We start from the raw sequence: 17,395 nt of genomic DNA, 5'->3' as shown, positions 1-17,395 counted from the left end.
CTACCTCGTACCCTGGCACGGCTCAGTCTCTAGTTGTGACTACTGCTCCTTTCCCCCCCCCCCTCCCCATCCGGCCCGTTGGCGCCGTGAGGGGGGGGCTTAGTGGATGGCTGCTGGAGTGTGATGCTCCGTGGGACAGTCCTCTGTCCTTTTGTGGCCTTGCACTCCTGCTGCTGTCTTCTCTAATTGTGCCAGATTGCTTTTCCTTTTTCCTTTTGTTTTGTTTTTCTCCCCCCTCTTCTCCTATCTGCTTGTCTTTTCCTGCCGACCTTTTGCTTGTTTTGGTTATTCCTTTGGACTTCTTCTATTTTGACGCCCGGGTGCTTGGGGAGGCATACTCTTGCACCGGTAGAACTGTATACCCAACGTCTCGAGCGAGGGGAACCTTTTATTGTCAATCCCCCTTTCGTCGCTGAACCCAATCTCAACGGACTGACGGTTCTTAAGGTGGCGTTTGTGGGGCGTATACTCATGATGCACCCCTAGGGGGCCCCGACATGATCGGCAATAGCTTCCTGTTGGGTGTCCTGCCTCTAATTGTGGCTCCATGGTGGGTATGGTTACCTACCTTGCCTTGAGGTGCTTCCGGGGCTTAGCGTCCCCGCGGCCCGGTCGTCGACCAGGCCTCCTGGTTGCTGGACTGATCAACCAGGCTGTTGGACGCCGCTGCTCGCAGCCTGACGTATGAGTCACAGCCTGGTTGATCAGGTATCCTTTGGAGGTGCTTATCCATTTCTCTCTTGAACACTGTGAGGGGTCGGCCAGTTATGCCCCTTATGTGTAGTGGAAGCGTGTTGAACAGTCTCGGGACTCTGATGTTGAACCTGTTGCACCTCCGCTTTTCAACGGGGGTATTCTGCACATCCTGCCATGTCTTCTGGTCTCATGTGATGTTATTTCTGTGTGCAGGTTTGGGACCAGCCCCTCTAACATTTTCCACGTGTAAATTATTATATATCTCTCCCGCCTGCGCTCAAGGGAGTACAGATTTAGGCTCTTTAGTCGGTCCCAATAGTTTAGGTGTTTTACCGAGTGAATTCTAGCAGTATAGGATCTCTGCACGCTCTCCAGGTCGGCAATTTCTCCAGCTTTGAAAGGGGCTGTCATTGTGCAGCAGTACTCCACTCTAGAGAGCACAAGCGTTTTGAAAAGTGTCATCATCGGTATAGCATCTCTAGTGTGAAAAGTTCTTGTTATCCAACCTGTCATTTTTCTTGCAGTTGTGACGGATACTTTATTGTGTTCTTTAAAGGTAAGGTCTTCCGACATGAGAACACCCAGATCCTTTACATTGCCTTTTCGTTCTATGTTATGATTTGCCTGAGTTTTGTATGTGGTTTCCGTTTTTATATTTTCATTTTTTCCATAGCGCATGAGCTGGAACTTATCTTCGTTAAACACCATATTATTTTCTGTAGCCCATAGAAAGACCTGATCTACATCTGACTGGAGGTTTGCCGTGTCCTCTATGTTGCCTACTCTCATGAAGATCCTAGTGTCATCTGCAAAGGATGATACAGTGCTATAGGTTGTGTTCTTGTCTATGTCCGATATGAGGATGAGAAAAAGTACTGGAGCAAGCACAGTACCCTGGGGGACTGAGCTCTTCACGGTTGATGGGCTGGATTTTATTTTGTTGACTATTACACATTGGCTTCTGTTGGTCAGGAAATTGTAGATCCATCTGCCTATTTTTCCGGTAATTCCTTTTGAACGCATTTTATGTGCAATAACACCATGGTCACATTTATCAAAAGCTTTTGCGAAATCTGTGTAAATTACATCAGCGTTTTGTTTGTCTTCCATAGCATCTAATGCCATATCATAGTGGTCCAGCAACTGCGACAGGCAAGAGCGCCCTGTTCTGAAACCGTGTTGTCCGGGGTTTTGGAGATGCTGTGATTCCATGTATTTTGTGATCTTACTTCTTAGCACTCTCTCAAAATCTTTTATAATGTGTGATGTTAATGCTATTGGTCCGTAATTTTTTGCCTCTGCCTTATTTCCTCCTTTATGAAGTGGTGCTATCTCTGCTGTTTTCAGTATATCAGGAATAACGCCAGTATCTAGGCTTTGTCTCCACAGAATGTGGAGGGCCTGCGATAGTGGTTTTTTACAGTTCTTTATGAATATGGAGTTCCAAGAATCCGGGCCTGGTGCAGAGTGCATAGGCATACTGTTTATGGCTTCTTCAAAATCTAGTGGGGATAGGGTGACGTCTGATATATAATTTGATGTTGGTATCATATCCATGAAAAATTCTTTCTGACCAGGGGGAAAAAGACACAGGCCGAATGGGCTTAAATTTTTTATTAGTAAATTAAATTCTGCAGAACATGTAAATAATATAAGTAGGAATTAACAAATGTAACATGTCCATGTCTGAGGACTAATTAACTTAAAATGTACCCCCGTAGTAGTAAGCAGAGCCTATAGACATGGCAAACACGTTCTGCAGAAACCTAATGGCAGATGAAATATAATTAGAACTAGGTATAACAGTCAGGACACAAAGGGGAAATAAAGTGTATAGACACAACACTTAACGGAGCCCTACCAAGATATAATGGGAAATCCTAGAATTAACAGGCGGGCAGAAAATACCTAGTGACTGGGGAAAACTGATATGACAAATGGGAGAAGTTTTTCCCAGGGCGTCCGGCCGGCCGCCAAGGAATAAGAAGTGTTTCCTGACTCTTACTAGCACCTAGACTGGGCAAAGGATTAGCTGCGGACAGCGGGACACTTGGGGACCGGCGCTGCACCCCCACCGCAGGCCAGCTGGCAGGACTTCCCCCCGAAGGGCGAGGCCCGCTGGTCGCAAGGAGGCCTCAGAGTGGCAGAGCAACAACGTCCCGGACGTAGTCAGCTGGGGGTTCCAGCTGGTTGCTGGACCCGCCATTAACTCCGATGACGAGCCCGTCAAGAGAGCCGAGTAGCCCAGTCAATTCTAAAGGTAAGAGGGGGTGGTCGGCTGAAGGCGAGCCTAGCTCTGCGAGGGCGGCGCGAATTAATCGCCCTGAAGAAGTGTTGCCTGTTCACTGGGGCACGGGCCGGGTAGAACTTGCCGGGGGGCGCTCGCTGGGCTAGGGTATGCGTGCGTCCTGCACTGTGCTTGTAGGATCCGAAGAGTGTTGATTCCTGACCATGTAAGCGATACCTGGTCCAGTCGGAGCGTGCGTCGATTTTTTGTCGCGTAGATCACCTCCCCCTGGCTGAAAGATATAAGGCAGTAAGGGTGGGCAGAAGCGGCATGCAGTGTTATCGTGACAGGCAAGAGCACAGACGAGAGGTAAACCCTAGCTGAATCAATACGGAGACGAAAAACGGGGGGAGGGAGCCCGGCACAGGAATTAAGAGATTCCTTAATTAACAATCCTGGATGAATAAAGAGTTTTCCGAATAATTATACTGTAGCAATGAAGGGGGCTAACAATTCTAAGAATCTTCCAGCAAACGGAAGGGGGAAGTACCTTTGCTATGAGCAAAGGTGGGAGAAAGCCAGTAGGAGAACAGCAAGGAAGCACAAAGCAACTATAAACAGGGATAATACGAAACACTATAAATCTTGAATATAAACAATACATATACCAAGAACGGGTATATACAACAAAGCAATATATACATAAACAATAAAATGGAATAAGAACCAATTCTTAAAGCCAAATCTATAACATGATTGTGTCCTAAGCGGATGTAGAATGTGAGTGGGGAACATATTACCCTTGGTCTCCATCCCATCTCTGCCTCCAGACGGGTGATAGGGCTGGATAGAAGCCAAGGAGTCTGCCTTAAGTGGCCGCTGAGTGTAGTCTTGTGTTGTCAATGAGCGTCTACAAGCCGCAGCTAGTACGCCGTGAACTTCGGCTACATCTTTTAGAACAGGAGCAAAGTGAAATCGACGGCAGGGAACTGGCATCCAGTAACTGTAATAAGGATAATATTAAGAATACAATGTCGTAAATAATCTTCCAACGTAAGAATACAATGTAATATCGTAAATAACCGATGACGGCAAGTGCCGCAGAAAGGAAGAAATTAAGAAAGCAACGCCAAACCATAATAACAATTTATATTTTTAATAAAATAATACTGGAATGACAGTAACGGTACGTAATAATATTAATACTACCATATAGCCCAGCAATTAAGGGAAGATAATAGTATTAACGTAGGCCCTGGGCGGCTGCATCCCGGCGCCGCTGCGTGCGTTGTAACGGTGATAAGAGGAATATCCGGCTCGATCGCGTTCTCTTCCTCGCTGCAGTAGGGTGAGGAGGGGGGGGGGGGGGGGGTTCCGGCTTGTCGTGGCTGCGAAAAAAGGGAACAGAAGAAGCCGACGTTGTGCGCCAAGCGGGCAGAGCACAGGGGAAGGAATAGCAGTTGGAGGTAAGGGCCCCTAACCTAATGATAGATGAGGTTAAATTAAATAGAATACTATTACGTAGTAAGAAACAACAATGGCGAAGGAACAAGAGGGGTAAATTAGCCCAGAAGGCCGGATGGCCAAAGAACGTTAGCGACCGGATGGCCAAAGAACGTTAGCGACCGGATGGCCAACAACATGCTGGCTGACTGCTGGCCAACAACATGCTGGCCGACATCATGCTAACTGACTGGCTTATGCTCGCCATATGGAAGGCCGAATGGCCAGTCTTTGCATGACACCGTGCGCGAGGCCATGCTAAACTTCTCTGTAGCATTCCAAATGTATCTTAATGTACTGTCGAAACGATGAAGAATGAGTGGTCAAATATAATGCACAATATTTAGAATATATAATGAGGGAAACGAGTGTAATAGGACGAAATAACCGGAGGAAAAAAATGGGGGGGGGGACCCAACCCGAATGCACTGCAACTGGCGTACCCTAGCTGAAATTAACTTAATGGCGCAGAGGCAAAGCAATAGATTAATACAAATCCTAATTGAAAGTCCCTTAATATAACAAATTGAACGTGAAACTTAAGCAAAGTGTAAATTGCAGGAAAAATTTGCCGTATTAAATAAGAATCATAATTGCGAGTCCAACAATAACAAATTTTTAGGTATGAGGCGAAAGCAATGCTATAAATTGCGGAAGTAATACAACTCATAACTGAAAGTCTAGCAATCGTAAGATATATTTTAAATTTGTTCACAAATAATATAAATTATAAATCACCAAAACGGCGTACCGCACGACGCCAAGGCGTCAAAGCTTAAGGTAGAGATAACTGAGGCGGCGAGTAGCCACTCGCTCAGCCTAACTGGCCTTGCCTAACAAGTTAAACAAAGTCGAGCGAACAAGCATAAAATTCCACCAGGAAGTAAAACCTGCAGCTGGTGTTGGGAGGGCATCAATTGAATTAAACTGGGATAGGGTAAATGTAAACATTTAGGCCGTAATTGATAAACCACATTACGTAACCAGGAGAAACAACAAATATGCCGCAAGGCTACCCGCAATAACAGTAATAAATTACAGAGGAAACTAAACATAAATGCAGGGCCAGAAACTTAAAGCAGGAGACAAGGGCCCGTAACACCGCGACTAGCACGTCCTAACTGACTTTACTTAATAACTTAAGGCAAAGCAAAAGTTAAACAAACATACTGTAAACACAGTAAAAGACGCATGCAACAAGACAAAGCATCCTGAGCGGGAAGAAAGTGAGTAGGCTAGTGGAAAATGCGAAGCCAGGGAAACTGAAGCAAGAGGCTTCAGGCTAGTTGCCTGTGACACGGCAACTAGCACAACCTAGCTTAATTCAGATTCAGATTCAGATTCAGATTCAGATGTTTATTCAGGTAAGGTATATACATACAAGTGATGTTACATTAATGGATTGATATATAGATAGAGCTAGTACATACAATGCCTAAAGCCACTATTACGCAATGCGTTTCGGGCAAGAAAAACATTAATATCTAGAACTTAATACTAATTGAGCATAAAGAATAAAAGATGTTGAGAACAAATACAAATAAAGATACAAAAAAAGGGGGAACATGACTGAAAAAGCAGCACAAATACAATAGGTTGACAAACAGTGTTTATTAAAAAAAAGAAAAAAAAAAGAAAATAACAGACATGGGTTGACAATAGAGAAGTGAGGTAGATTACAAGAAAATATTTAGAAAGAAATATTTAGAAATATTTAGAAAGAAAATGTTTACAATTGCTTAGTTAATAACTCAAATACAATAAGCACGGGTTTTATAAGTTAAAGAATTATGCACGTGGGTAGTACCTGGACCTTAAATGGCCACTGCCTTTTGACGAAAGGCGGTGGAGTTTCTGATGGGGAAGGAAGAGACAATTGCGCATCGCGTTCCGCAAGGCGCGGTGCGGCCAGCCTGGGTGGCATAAAAAGCGCGCGAAGTCAGGTCTCGCTCTCACTCCCTCTCCCGTCCCGGTCCACGATTCACGAAGCGGCTCCATGCTCAGCACCACGCCTCATCGACACGTGGGCCAGTACCCTTACCACTTCTACGTTCTGTTTACTGTGTACACGAGATTTCTCAAGCAAATGGACTCCATCCCCGCTACTATGGTCCCAGATCTGATGTTCTCTGATCCTTTGGGGCCTTCCATATCCCAGGCCGGTACCGCAGGGGCCCCCTGCCCTACCCAGCAAACCCTAAGGTAAGAGGGTTTCCTGTACAAGTTAGTCAGGACTCCCCCCAGTGCTGGCGTGTGTTTGCGCCGTCCCTCGCGGCCCGTTCGTGCCGCTTAGCTAGTTCCCTAGGGCCTTCCGCCTGCTTGCCTCCCTGGGGTTGCTGGCGTTCCTCCAGGTCGGGACTGGTGCGCTGGTTATCTGCGGCGACTTCATGTGGCCTGGTTTCGGTGGTCCTGTGCCCTGGGGCCCGGTCCTATTGCATGCTCGGTGGACCATTCGTCCCAGGTGTGCCCTCCCCGGTTTGCTGTGCCCCTAGGCTTGCCCTAGGGGCCATGTTTCGCCCGCGCCTGGCCGTGCGTGCGCGGCCAGGCTCCTTCTGTGGTCTGGCATCGCCCTCTGTGGCGACGCCACGCGGCGGTTTCCGGGGTTCTGAGCCCTGGGGCCCAAGCCCGGTAGGCGGCGCCCACGTGGCTTGGAGCTCGGTGAAGCACTCGCCCCAGGGATGCCCTTCGTTTCCTTCCCCGTCCCAGGCGTTTTCCCTGGAACCTGGTTTGTTGCGCCTTCTAGGCTTGGCCCTAGGGGCCAGGGTTCGTGATGCGCTTGGCCGTGCGTGACCGGCCAGGCTCCCTGCGAGCGTCCTGGCGTCACCCTGGTGGCGACGCCTCCTGGCCGGGTTTTTAGTTGTCTTCGTCCCTAGGGCCCGACCCTAGGGGTCCATGCCAAGGACGGCATCACCCACGTGGCATGGCGCTCCGAGGAGCGCTTGCCTTGGGCTGTGATCGCTTCCTTCCTGTCCTTCTCCCTTTTTGCCCTCGGGCAGGAGACGCCCTTGTGGCGGCGGTGCCCCGGTGGGTAGGCCCAACACTTTCTTGTTATTGGCTGCCTTGCGTCAGCCGGTGTCGTCCGGCATGTTCTTCAGACGTTTGTCTGGCTGGTGTAGCCCAGCTCGTTTGCCCCAGACGTTTGTCTGGCTGGTGTAGCCCAGCTCGTTCGCCCAGACGATTGTCTGGCTGGTGTAGCCCAGCTCGTTCGCCCCAGACGTTTGTCTGGCTGGTGTAGCCCAGCTTGTTCGTCCCAGACGTTTGTCTGGCTGGTGTAGCCCAGCTCGTTCGCCCAGACGTTTGTCTGGCTGGTGTAGCCCAGCTCGTTCGCCCAGACGTTTGTCTGGCTGGTGTAGCCCAGCTCGTTCGCCCCAGACGTTTGTCTGGCTGGTTTAGCCTAGCTTGTTCGTCCCAGTCGTTTGTCTGGCTGTTGAAGCCAGTTTGTTCGTCCCAGTTGTTTGCCTGGCTGGTGTAGCCCAGCTTGTTCGTCCCAGTTGTTTGTCTGGCTGGTGAAGCCCAGCTTGTTCGTCCCAGTTGTTTGCCTGGCTGGTGTAACCCAGCTTGTTCGCCCCAGTCGTTTGTCTGGCTGGTGTAACCCAGCTTGTTCGCCCCAGTTGTTTGTCTGGCTGGTGAAGCCAGTTTGTTCGTCCCAGTTGTTTGCCTGGCTGGTGTAACCCAGCTTGTTCGCCCCAGTCGTTTGTCTGGCTGGTGTAACCCAGCTTGTTCGCCCCAGTTGTTTGTCTGGCTGGTGAAGCCAGTTTGTTCGTCCCAGTTGTTTGCCTGGCTGGTGTAACCCAGCTTGTTCGCCCCAGTCGTTTGTCTGGCTGGTGTAACCCAGCTTGTTCGTCCCAGTTGTTTGTCTGGCTGGTGAAGCCCAGCGTGTTCGTCCCAGTTGTTTGTCTGGTCGGTGTAGCTCAGCTTGTTTGTCCCAGTCGTTTGCCTGGCTGGTGTAGCCCAGCTTGTTCGTCTCAGCTGTTTGTCTGGCTGGCGCAGCCCTGCTTACTCGTCACAGACGTTTTGTCTGGCCGGTGGAGCCCGGCTTGTTCGTACACAGATGTTCAGTCTGGCCGGTGTAGCCCGATCTGTTCGTACCCAGTCGTCTGGGATGGCCGGTGTTTCCCGGCTTGTTCGTACCCAGTCGTCTGGGATGGCCGGTGTTTCCCGGCTTGTTCGTACCCAGTCGTCTGGGATGGCCGGTGTATCCCGGCTTGTTCGTACCCAGTCGTTTGTGCTGGCCGGTATATCCCGGTTTGTTCGTCCCCAGATGTTTGCTGGCCCCGGTGTCCCACGTTATGTTCGCCCCAGCCGTTTGGCCTGACCGGGGTAGACCGGCCCGTTTGTACCATGACGTCTCGTCCACTCGGTGTAGCCGCCTGTTGTTCCTGCACGTACACGTTCCCTCCTGTTTCCCTGTCCTGTCCTCCAGCGCAGGCGCATGCCGTCGGGCGGTCTGTCCGCTTGGGTGGGCTAAGTTATGTTATTATCTTTTATTTAAGTTTCTAAATTAATTTATTGCATTGTTCAGCTTAGTTATGCCTTGTATTTACTTACTATTCCTCTAGCAGCGTTAATGCAGTGTCCATTGCTGTGGGATACTCAACTAATTTTGTTTCACTTTTGAGAATATTATTGCTAGGCTAGCCATTCTCCCTTGATTAGTACTGTTTTAATAACCATTCCATCCCTTGAACATTACAGTTTTACGCTATCCAAACCATACCATGCACATTAGTGTTTAACCTACCATCCTATCCCTTGATTAATCCCGCTTTAAGCTACCAAATCTTCCCATGATTACCACTGTTTCTTTTATTTGTTCAGCTTATCTGCAAGTACATTATATTACGGTCTTATTCTATTATTAGAATATAATATTCCCCTCCCGTTCTCACTGTTCTGTTCTACTCCTCCAGGGTAGGCGCATGCCGTAGAGCGGTCTGTCGGTTTGGGTGAGCTACGCCATGTTATCATTTATTTAAGTTCCCTAAATTAATTTATTACTTTGTTCAGCTTTCAGTTATGCCTTGTATTTACTTACTATTCCTGTTGCAGCGTTAAGGCAGTGTCCATTACCGTGGGATATGCAAATAATTTTGTTTTCACTTTTGAGACTATATATATTATTGTTTTACTCTAGACCAACTATTCCATGAATAAGTACTGTTTAATTAACCAATCTATCCCATGAACATTACAGTTTTAATCTATCCAAACTATTCCATGCATATATTACTGTTCAACCTAACCATCCTATACCTTGTATAGTCCTGCTTTAATCTACCGAAATTATCCATGATTATCACTGTTTACTCTTTTATTTGTTCAGCTTAAATACAAGTATATTATATCTTTTATTTGTTCAGCTTAAATACAAGTATATTATAATACGGTCTTAAGCTATTTACTTGTTCAGTTTCAGTTCGTCTTGTATTTACTCCGCTATTTATTCTCTGTTTCTAGCACTGCTTACGCCTCATGCCTTTCTTACTGTTTTGGCCTCGCTATGTTATTTATATTATTTAAGTTTCTAAGATTAATTTGTTACATAGTCCAGCTTCAGTTATGCCCGGTATTTACTTAATAACACTGTTGCAGTGTTAAAGCAGTGTACATTTCTAGTGGGATACTCAAATAATTTTGCTTTTCACTTTTGAGGTTATTATTGTTTGAATTCTTCCAAACTATACCACGAATAATACTGTCTTAATATAAACAAACTATACAATGAATAATACGGTCTTATTATAACCAAACTATACCATGAATAATACTGTTCAATCTATACATGAATATTACTCTCTTAATCTATTTTAACTGCTCAGATTTTATTACATTGGCTTTTATTACGATAGCATTGGCTATGTCCGGTATTCTCAATCACTATGGTCACTTCACTTTACCTTGCTTTTGTCTACTTGTGTATGTGACGGTTGCCGGTGCGGCAGCTGGGTCTCCCTGCCTGTTTTTTTCCCCGTTAGACCTGCCGATGCTTACTTTTTCATTTTCCGCAGTGGCGAGAAGCCGGATCACGCAGCAACTGCAACACGGAAGAGGGCTCAGGCGACGTCGTGCGAGGACAACAGCGCAGTGGTGTGAGGACGCAGCCGGCCTGGGCCAGGACGAAACCCGCCCGCTTCGCCTCCCCCTCCTCGGGGGCCTCCTCGGGCGGCTCTGATGTGGACGGCGACCACACTTCCCAGAGGCCCCTGCCGGCAAAGCGGCGGGTGGCACAGCGTCGCAGCCTCCACCTCTTTCGGCCGACGATTGGACGACGCTGCAGGCGCCCATCGCGCAGGCTCGAGGGCCCTCTCATGTCACAAGCCTTCTGGACATGGGAATCACCGAGGCCGACCCTGCCGCGGCTGCTACAGCCGCCCTGCCCCCCACCTTCACCGACCGTCGCCCACGCCCACGGGCCAGGGCCAGGGGGCATAAGTCGAGGCGACGTGCGAGCTCCTCCAGTCTGTCCTCCTTCCTTCCTAGTTTGGTAGCGTAGTTGCTCTGCCACCCTGAGGTTTCCCTCGCGGCCAGCGGGCACTCGCCCTTCGGGGGGGGGGGGGTCCGGCCTGCTGGCCTGCGGGGTGGGGGTGCAGCGCCCGTCCCCAAGTGTTCCGCTGTCCGCAGCTACTACTTTGACTTTACAGCCATTCTACTAGTAAGCCCTACCTTGTCAGGTAATTCCTTCCTTGGCGGCTCGGCCTCTGGCCTGGGGTTAATTTCTTCTCCAAATACATATCAGGCTTCCCCAGTCACTATGTATTTTCCGCCGCCTGATTATTCTCCAGCTAGGGTTTCCCTTATGTTATGTTGTTCACTTTGGTGTCCTGTTATACTTAGAATTAGATTTGTTACATTCGCCTCACTGCTAATTCTAGACATTAGGACATTAGGTTTCTGCAGAGTTTGTTACTAGGCTATAAGATTACGTTATTTTACTACGGGTGTACAATTTAAGATGCTTCGTGTACTTTGAGTTAGCCACGGCTATGTTATACATTTGTTAAGTCCTATTTAAAAGCCTGTTTTACTTCTGCAGAATTATTTATCATGTCAATAAAAATTACGCCCCCATGACTTGGGGTCTTCCTTTCCCTTAGCAGCTGTAACATCGTCTTCTGAAACTAGCCGAGTCTGTGAGGGCGCCCGCTGCAACAGCTACGGCCGAGCCACCAGCTGGCCCATCCTCTGCAGGAACAACACCGGCTGGGACGACGTCGTTGGAAAAGCCTAACAATGTAATAAATTATATTATATGAATAATCTTAAATAAAATGGTGTAAATAATAAAATTATAAACCAATTATAACTATAATTAATTACAAATAATTATAAATTGCAAAACAAAGTATGCTCAAAATAAAGCTGGACTATAACTCGTTAGAGAAACAGGATTAACACTGAGCCGAGGTAAATACAACCAAATACAATAACGAAAAGGAGTGAAAAAAGACACGTCAGCTGGAACTTCGTGACCAGCGGCCTAGGAGGCCGCTGTGACATCCGGGCTACACCGGGCAGACAACACGTCTGGATAAACCGGCGGCCTGGGAGGCCGCCTATTTATATGACCAAATAAATATAAAACTGAAAACATCGCCGGCTTAACTCGTCACAGGAAGGACGTCGGCTGGGAAGCCGCAGTACCTTCCGACTAAACTGAGGAATAAACTGAAAGTTTTTAATACACGTCGTCACTGAAAGACACCATAGTATAACCTAACTAGCTCATCCTAGCTGACTTAACTTAAACTCAATGACAAAAGCGGCAGTTACACAAACATAATTGCGGCAGAAAAGTTAAATAAAACGTGGAGCAAACACAATGCATAAATTGCAGTAACAAATTGCTGAGGGAATTGACTCATAAATCAAGTGCAGGAATAATCTAAAGCCAGAGGCTTGCTCAATGCTAAATTGAGGAATAACTTTAGTCTTAATACACGTCATGACTGGAAGACTAAGGATATAACAAGTTATTTAAGTAAGCGTATAGTTAATGATGGAGGAACGTAAATCACCAAAACAGGAGCGGGCTCCCGTTCACTAAATTGACATGAAAATACGAATTCTTTTACGAATAGATTTTTTTTTTTTAAGGCAAGAGGTGTAAGCAATGCTATAAATTTCCTAAATTTGCCGCGTAATGAAACTAATCAGCTGAAAGTCTAAAATAAAGGAATGTAATAAAATTGAACAGAATTAAGTAATAAATGACCGCAATAATTAGAATTAAATCCATCACTAGTTGTAAAATCTCTTGTATATATGTACCTTACCTAAATAAACATTTGATTTGATTTGAAGTCGCTCAAGCGGCAGACCGCACGGCCAGGCATTAGGCTGGACGCTGAAAACTTGGGATGGGGAAGGGGCCCGCGTAACCGGGCACTCCAGGCAGACCAACATCTGGTACACGCGACCAAGGAAAAACACGGGAATATTGTGCTACAGCGTTCGAACGAAACGTGGTGGAATTGACGTACCGGGCTACACCGGCCAGATGAAAACGTCTGGGTACGAACGTGCCGGCTATACCAGCCGGACGAAACGTCTGGGAGCAAATGTACCGGGCTACACCGGCCAGACGAAAACGTCTGGGTACGAACGTGCTGGCTATACCAGCCGGACGAAACATCTGGGAACAAATGTACCGGGCTACACCGGCCAGACGAAAACGTCTGGGTACGAACGTGCCGGCTATACCAGCCGGACGAAACGTCTGGGAACAAATGTACCGGGCTACACCGGCCAGACGAAAACGTCTGGGTATGCGCGTGCCGGCTATACCAGCCGGACAAAATGTCTGGGAACAAATGTACCGGGCTACACCGGCCAGACGAAAACGTCTGGGTACGCGCGTGCCGGCTATACCAGCCAGACAAAATGTCTGGGAACAAATGTACCGGGCTACACCGGACATACGACAACGTCTGGGACAAACGTGCGGGCTAAACCGGCCAGGCGAGAACATCTGGGGACGAACGTGCGGGCTAAACCGGCCCGACGAGACGCCTGGAGACGCCTACAACTAACACATCCTAGCTGACTTTACATAATCACATAAAGGCAAAGCAGAGGTTAAACAAACATAAATGTAAAACCAGCAAAGAAACACGCAGCTTGACACCGCATAAAATTCATTAATACTGTAAATTGAGGAAACTTATGGAAAACAAATCCATGAAAACAAAGCTAGGGGGCAGAGGCCTGTGACACAGCAGCTAGCCTAACCTAGCTGACTTTCCCTAATAACTTAAAGGCAATAAGCAAAAGTTAAATAAACCTAAATGTACAACCTGCAAAAGAAACATGGAGCTTGACACTGCATTAAATTCATTAATAAGTTAAGGAAACTTATGGAAAATACTAGTCCATTAAAACTTAAAGCTAGGGGCCAGAGGCCTGTGACTCGGCAGCTAGCCTAACCTAGCTGACTTTACCTAATAACTTATAGGCAATAAGCAAAAGTTAAAACAAACCTGAATGTAAAGCCTGCAAAAGAAACATGCAGCTTGACACCATTAAATTCATTAATAAATTAAGGAAACTTATGAAAAATACAAGTCCATGAAAAATTAAAGCTAGGGGCGAAAGCAAAGGCAAAATTACAGTAAATATTGTAGCGTGAGGAAACACGCCATGACTAACAGTCAGACTGTAAAGAAGGACTTATATAAAGAACGTAAATAATAAATAACGGCATAACAGAAGTCGCCCAACAGCATACCTCACGTCGACTGGGTGAGGGAGCTTAATTAGAAAGAAAGTTAGGATTGGCCTAGTTTCAAGGGAAGTAGCTAAAAGGTACTCATCAATGCTTACCAGTATCATAAGAAAGGCAAAACTTGCATATTATGTGAATAGATTCAATGAAGCAAAAGGTAACATGAAAAACACTTGGAAAACTATCTCTAGTATCCTAGGAACTAAACAACACTCACATAACCAAATAAAACTCTACAAGGATGGGGATATACCGTCAACTGATTTAGAAATGGCAAATGAATTTAATAGTTTCTTTTCATCGGTTGGTGCTAATCTTGCCAGTAAAATCCCACAGACTCAGACACATATTAACACATATCTCTCAGGCAGCTATCCAAACTCTCTTCTCCTTTCACCAATCAGCCCGGCAGATGTTGTGTCCATCATACACTCTCTAAAAACCAAGGCAGGGAACACCAGTGAAATTCCGTCCATTGTGTACAAGAGAGCCTCCCATGCCCTTGCCCCACCCATAGCACTACTGTTCAACAAATCTATAGAGTGTCACACCTTCCCTGATATCCTCAAAAAAGCAAGAGTAACGCCAGTCCATAAAGGAGGCAATCCGGCGGACATAAACAATTATAGACCAATATCAAATCTACCCATTCTATCAAAAATATTTGAAAAAATTATTTACAAACAGCTCTATTCCTACCTCGTAAAATTCGACATACTCAGCCCCTGCCAGTTTGGCTTCCGGTCCCAAAAGAGTACCAATGATGCAATCATTAGTCTCCTTGACATTATCTACTCAGCCCTTGACAAAAATGAGTTTCCAATTGGACTCTTCATTGACCTAAGAAAAGCCTTTGATACTGTTAATCACAACTACCTCTTATTTAAACTCCAGCATTATGGAATCCGAGGCCTTGCCCTTGACTACATCCGATCCTATCTTAGTGACAGACACCAATATGTAACCATCAATGATACAACTTCTTCCACTCTACCAATTACCGTTGGAGTGCCACAGGGCAGCATCTTAGGACCTCTTCTATTTCTTATATATATAAACGATCTGCCTAATGTCTCTAATATTCTCAAACCTATATTGTTTGCTGACGATACTACCCTTATCTACTCAAACCTCAACCCACATACACTAAATAATGTTGTGAATAATGAATTAAAAAAAGTCCACTTATGGATGTCAACGAACAAACTAACATTAAACATCGAAAAGACTTACTACATCTTATTTGGAAGCAAATCATCAAATGCAATTCAGCTACAGATAGACAACATTAACATCAGTAATAAAAATGATGGCAAGTTTCTTGGCCTATTCCTAGACAAGAGACTCAACTTCAGCACCCACATTCAACACATAACTAAGAAAGTCTCTAAGACAGTTGGTATACTCTCCAAAATCAGATATTATGTTCCTAACTCTGCTCTCCTCTCACTATATTATGCACTAATCTACCCCTATCTTAATTATGGTATCTGTGCATGGGGGTCTACCACTGCAAACCACCTTAAGCCCATCATCACACAGCAAAAATCTGCTATCAGAATAATAACTAACTCTGCTTTCAGACAACACTCAGCTCCCTTGTTTAAATCTCTAAACTTGCTAAATATTAACTCCCTCCACACATTCTCTTGTGTCAACTACATTTACAAAACCCTGTTCTTAAATGCAAACCATGCTCTGAAACTCTCCCTGGACAGATGTAATAGGACCCATTATCACCACACCAGAAATAAATATCTCTTTGATATCCCCAGGGTCAAACTTAATCTGTGTAAACACTCTATGCAAATTAAGGGACCTAGTCTATGGAACTCACTCCCTAGTGAATTGAAAAACTGTAAAACTTTTGCCTTATTTAAAAGCAAAACCAAAAAGTACCTAACTTCATCTATTTAGTTTCCTACACTGAGCTTTAAATTTGCTCTGTACCTAGTGGTACCCAATCTCCTAATTTTTATGTAATATCAAACAACCTTATCATTGTGTTCATTGCTGTCTTCTTTTATGTGCTAGCCATATGCTGTATTGTGACTACCAATTTTTGTCAACTACCATTCAAGCTGTCATTGCAATCAATCTTATATTGTTTCTGCTGTATTGTGCCTACCAATTTGTTGTCAACTACCATTTTAAGCTGTCATTGCAATCAATCATAGCTACCTATGTGCTTTAATATACTGTACCTATAATTTTCTCTCATCTTTTTTTTTTTTTTTTCATTCCATGTAATCTGTTATCATTTTTTTGTCTATAAATTTTGCAAGTATTTACCTCCTTAAAATTTTCTTAGATTAAGGACCTGCCCGAAACGCTGCGCGTGCTAGTGGCTTTACAAGACTGTAATTACCATAATTGTATCCTCACATTCCTTATGTACATTCTTGTATATGCATAAATAAAATAAAATAAAATTAATTAAGGTACAGGGCTGAGCAGATGGGGAAGGTGGGGTGGGGGGGGGGGGGGGGGGTGGACAGGCCTCCTCCCGAGTGTGCTTCAAATAACAGCCACCTACTGGAGAAAAACCAGTGCCCCATAACACCGAGGGTCACCTCCCCCTCTAGGACCACTGCACCTGCATTTGGTCACCAAGGCTGAACCAACAGGCGTGCTTCAGGGCGCGCGCGCCAACACAGACAAACACTGGTCCGCCGCGCCAACAACACAAACACTACCTTAAATGTTGAGAGGCAGGACGCCCCTGACGGGTCGCTCCGAGTCGTTGTCGAGAGGAACTGGTGTAGGGTCCATGCTGGGAGAACAGTTGAGCGGGCTAAACTTCTGTGTTTACGACTCGCTGAGCAGCAGTGAGTCGTTTTGTAAGAGCAGCTGCTGGCTTGGGAAAAGGGGCCACGCCGTCTCCATCCCGGTTTATATAACCTCGGGTCAATGCGCGCGCAGCTTGGGGCGGTTAAAGTCAGCTTCCAGACATACGTTCTCTTCCACTCAGAAAACCCACCGTTTTTGGGAAAAACAGTGTTCTTTTGTGGACAGGGGTTACTCTCGCTTTTTTTTTTAGAATATCTGGAAAGGTTTGGAGTTCAAGTGACTTGTTGAAGAGCAATGCAATAAAGTCCATCTTTGGCTAACTGCTAACAAACTCACCCTTAACATTGACAAAACTTTCTATATTTTATTTGGTAATAAATCCTCAAATTAAATTAATTTAAGAATAAACAATATACAAATCAGTAGTAAAGTTGATGGTAAATTCCTTGGTGTCCTCA

The 17,395-nt window shown here is 45.8% G+C and overlaps 2 long non-coding RNA genes across 2 annotated transcripts; both read right to left on the bottom strand.

Annotated features, from left to right (window-relative positions):
• Positions 1-2,295: 2,295 nt before the first annotated feature.
• LOC138373104 (uncharacterized) lies at positions 2,296-4,052 on the bottom strand. The gene is made up of 2 exons (XR_011231057.1): positions 3,724-4,052; positions 2,296-3,215 (listed from the first exon to the last, which is right to left on the bottom strand). It is a non-coding gene; the product is annotated as an uncharacterized lncRNA (long non-coding RNA).
• A 5,709-nt stretch (positions 4,053-9,761) lies between these two features.
• LOC138373097 (uncharacterized) lies at positions 9,762-17,016 on the bottom strand. Its single transcript, XR_011231050.1, has 2 exons — positions 16,844-17,016; positions 9,762-11,650 (listed from the first exon to the last, which is right to left on the bottom strand). It is a non-coding gene; the product is annotated as an uncharacterized lncRNA (long non-coding RNA).
• Between the last annotated feature and the right edge of the window lie 379 nt (positions 17,017-17,395).

The sequence above is a fragment of the Procambarus clarkii genome, chromosome 5 (assembly GCF_040958095.1).
Source record: "Procambarus clarkii isolate CNS0578487 chromosome 5, FALCON_Pclarkii_2.0, whole genome shotgun sequence".
NCBI lineage: Eukaryota > Metazoa > Arthropoda > Malacostraca > Decapoda > Cambaridae > Procambarus > Procambarus clarkii.
This window is presented reverse-complemented; position numbering and strand designations above follow the sequence as displayed.